Here is a 4,971-nt window from a genome sequence, read left to right as displayed (position 1 = left end):
TTTTTTTTTTTTTTAATTCATCCCTTTTTTTTGCACATTTTGAATTCATCCTAAAATAAAAAAAGAAATGATCTTTCCTGACCGTTGATTTACCTAAACAGAATCTGTGCACAACTGCTGCGTATAGGCCAGTGAGAGAACTTATACAGCAAGAGAGGATCAAAGATACTGTAAGAAATCATATTATTGTAGGGTTCTTTCTCTCAATTTTTTTTGTTTGATTTTATTGTTATTCGTAATTAATTTTTTATAAGGAGAAGAAGGAACAGAGAGAGACTACAAAGACAAGTGAAGATGATGAAGGGAAAGAAGAGAGAATTATCACACTACGTCCGTTGAACAGACAAGATTTTAAAGAAGCCAAGAATCAGGTTTGAAAGAGACTGAAGCACATTTGTTCTGGCAATTATTATATATTTGGAAAATAGCGTTCGAGTTTTAAAACGTTTTGAAATTGAAAACGCAGGTGGCAGCGAGTTTTGCGGCAGAGGGAGCTGGAATGGGAGAACTGAAGCAGTGGAATGAGTTGTATGGAGAAGGAGGATCCAGGAAGAAAGAACAACTCACTTACTTCTTGTGATGATGATGATGATGATGATGATGAGGATGATGGATCAAACGAATAAAGACATGGTACTATGTTGGATGTGAACTCAGTTTGGTAATGTAATAATATTATGATTGTTATGAAATAACTTATAATTTATAGTATCGAGAAATTTAAATAAGAGTAGAATTTAATACCCGTAGGAAGCAAATAACACTAATATGAGGGAGAGAGTTTATTATAAGGAAGAAGAAGAAGATGTAATGGTTCTTTGATTATAAACTCTTGTTCTTTTTTATGGTGTCCAAAAGAGTGAGATGAGTGATGGTATTTATAGTGAACAACAATACATAAAATAACAAAGATGGTGCTTAATTTGGTAAATGAGTGGGTGATCATAATGCTTGATGAGTAGATGATCATAGTGCTTGAGTTGGTAAAGGAGTGGATGATCATAGTGCTTGAGTTTGGTAAAGAAGTGGATGATCATTTCAATGCTTAATTTATAACACTTGCATTATTAATAAGTTGGCAATACAAATAAATATATAAATGTTCAATGATTCGAGGTTTATCTATTATATATAGGTCTTTAGGTGGTCCAACGTGTTGAGCCAAAGGCATCTCCAACCCATTACATCATTTTAGTGTCAAAATCATAATATTTTAGTGTAGCTTTAACACTAAATTTTTTTGTGTCTCCAACCACAACACCAAATGTTACACTAAAAAGGAATATTCTTCATTATTTTACTATTATCAATTTTTTTTATTTTTAATAATTTTGATAAATATTAATAGTTTTATGACTAAAATATATTAACTAATATTAAAATTGTCACTAAAATAATAATTATATATAAATGTATTTACATTATATAATAACATTATTATTAATACATACTGTTATATTAATTAATTAAACACACAAAAAAAAAGTTAAATTATAACATACTAGATCTAAATATTATAATATTCCAACTACAAATGTTTGAATTAAACTTTATTATGTATTTAAAAATTAATTTTATATTTGTTTTATAAACCCTAATATTTAATACTCCCTCTGTTTTTAAAAGATGCATATTCTAGACTTTTCACATATATTAAGAAAACTTATTAAATATGCATTGTTTTTTGTGAATAACAATTTTTCATAATTTTTAGCCACTAGAAATTCAATAAATACCATTAATTTTTTTTGAAACTTACAATTTTTCATAAAATTATACATTGAAAAAGTAAAAAATGTATCTTTTTGAAACAAATTTTTTTCCCAGAACATACATCTTTTAGGAACAGAGGGAGTAACAATTAAAATATTTGTTTTATAAACCCTAATATTTTATAACAATTAAAATATAACAAAACTATTGTGATATAACTAAAAAATAGTCATTCAATTGTAAATTAATCATACAAATCAAATATAATTAAATAATACATAAATAAACAGTTTTAACAAAAAAATCAAAAAAAAAAAACTTTTGCCGTCTGTTACACCAAATATAGTATGACACTGTAGCAAAAAGGAAAATAGCATTAAAATGCAGTTTGATATACCGTTCGATTGGAGAGAAGAAACATCAAATCAACACACTATTTTGCTGTTTTACCACGTGGCTGGACTTGGCCTTATCTTCTAGTACATTTGCTTTGGAAGATCAACTTTTTATTTTTATTTTCCACATGCAAGTAGGACAATAGTTATTACTAGTTTGTGTTACGTATTAGAAAAGCTTCTGCTTTCGAGAAAGAGATGAAAAATATCGTTGTTTATTCCTTGAAAAGAAACGAAAACGCACAATACTTATCCAAGATTAATGAAAGTTTGAAAATTTTCTATTATGTGGGTGAATTGGCTTATCCAACTATTGTAGACACACTTTATCAACCAAAAAAGATAAAATAATATAATAATTCGTTGCATGTTACGTTTAAGCTTTAAAGGACTTAAAAGATGTTGTATCACATAAATTAGGAATTTCTGGATTGTTTATTAGTATTAACTGAAAGTTTGAAAAATTGATATGCATAGCAGCGACTTGGAGTTTATGAATGCATGTTCTACATAGTTTTTTCTTTGGTATGAATGTTTTACATAGTTATATTCAAGTTTTATTAACTCTTATTTTATTTTAATTATTTTTGGAACCCCCTTCCTAATGTTAAGGATGTAGGCGGTCTTATATTACTCAGTTATGTTGCTTTGGTCCAATGACTCAAATTCGAATATGATAATTGATAATTATTTGTCAAATTTAGGTTTTAATTATATTGTTTCAATAGCGAGAAACTTCGAGAGAAAATAACATTTATTATCTATTTAACTTATATTTCACGAATCAAGTGATATATTCACTTTTGACATTTACTCTCTTTACTGTTGAAAGAATGAGAAACATACACTAATATTTACTCCATGTTTTGTAGGAGTAACAAAATCTACTCAACTATTTTTTTCTCTTTCCTAATTTTTTTTTTTTCCCTCTGTGTTACTCTATATCCAACATACTCTTATTTTAATATGGAAACTTATTAATCACCTGTTATGCTAACTTGGACACTCAGACTAACAAACAAAAATTTTATATTAAACTTAAGGATCTTAATCCATGTGTAAATCCCTTGTAGTACTCAAGTTCATGATGACTGAGGACTGAAACATCAAAAGTTTATTATAATATAGTGAAAAAGTTTATTGCATTATCAGTATTAGGTAACAAAAATGTAACGTAAAATTTTAAATAATTGTAGAGTGATACTACGATAATTGTCTGTGCCTTACACCTGGCATAGGCAGCCACTAAACAAGTATCGACACTTAACTTATTGTCATTGCCATTGATCCAAGCATGCTTTATTATGATTAAAAACAATGATTAATGTTTTTAGTCTAAGATCAAATCAGTGATCATCAAATTGGCATTCGAGGACTTGGCATACTCATGTGAATTCAATGATCTTGAAGATTCCTTCATACGAAGATTAGTTTTAAAACATGAACCTCCTGTAACGTGCAATATGCAAAAAATTGCATAGTTTAGGATTTGAATCTCAGATCTGGATATAAAATCTTTTAAACCTTATATAATAGGCGTGCTTCCACAGTTGACAATCTTAATTATATTACATATTGTTTAAAACATTTTGTTTAAGAATATGGCATCTCATAATGTACAAGTAAATTTTAGAAACCATACAGATGTATGAAAATATATATATATAACTTTATGTGGTTATTGAAGTACTAAAATGTATATGTTAGCTTGTTTTACAATTGTTGACAAAAAAAAAACTTGTTTTACAATAAGTATAATTTCCCTTACTACAATAGTTTGAGTATTGTTCTCATGTAATAATTATTTGTTTATTTGTTTGTTTGTTTGTTTGTTCGTTCGAATAATATATCTATCTTGTCACTACTTTTTCGTTTCAGTATAAGAGTCATTCTAATACTATATAAGAGTCATTCTAATACTACACATACAAAGAAATCAAGTTAATTTTTATGATGTCACTGATATATAAATGGATGACTTATATGCTATTTTACATTCTAACTATGAATAAATTGGTTTAAGGTCAAAATTGTTTTGAAAATTTTAGTATGATACTCCTATAAAACAAAAAAAATATTTTAAAAAGATATTCCTTATAAAAAATTATATGAACGAGATTATTGTCACATGGAGGGACAACATCAGTTTGTCAAAGACTAATATTGTAGGATGTTTTACACATATTGATTATTGTTTTGAAAATGAATAGTTATGGTTAAACGTTAATAATTATATAGGCATATATTTTGAAACATCATGTATTCATTGAAAAATCCAGAAAATATATTTTTATCAAACTAAAAATAGTTCAAAGCATATATCTTAGAAAAATGGAGGGAATTTATTAGTCTGTTTACATGAGGTTAATTTAAGAAATATAACATTATGTCATTATTATCAAATATTTTGGAAATGTAAAATAATAAAAAAATATTTGCGTTTAAAATGTTCTGAAGATATTTCATAAAAAAACAAAATGATTATGTTTACTTTAATAAGAAAAATTTTAATTACTCAATGCATGTTTGATCAAAAAATAAAATTACTCAATGCATGCAATGGGACCCTAATTCTTAATGCCATCTACTGGGATGATATCAGATCATATGGGGTTTGCAAACTCTGGATAGAGTTTGGTTTAAATATTATTAACTGTCCACATCGAAAAATAAATAAAACACCTCATTGAATACTACAAGTGTTCATGAAATAGACAAGTCTAAACAAATATATACAGTAAACAAAATTGATATTTTCAAATTGTACAACTAATTTCATACCTAGCGACTACGATTGGAAGAGCTTCGATTAGAGAAAGAGCCGGGGGGGGGGGGAAAGGGAGATTGAAGAAACAAATTCACA

This window comes from Brassica oleracea, chromosome C9, assembly GCF_000695525.1.
Source record: "Brassica oleracea var. oleracea cultivar TO1000 chromosome C9, BOL, whole genome shotgun sequence".
NCBI classification, from domain to species: domain Eukaryota; kingdom Viridiplantae; phylum Streptophyta; class Magnoliopsida; order Brassicales; family Brassicaceae; genus Brassica; species Brassica oleracea.
This window is presented reverse-complemented; position numbering follows the sequence as displayed.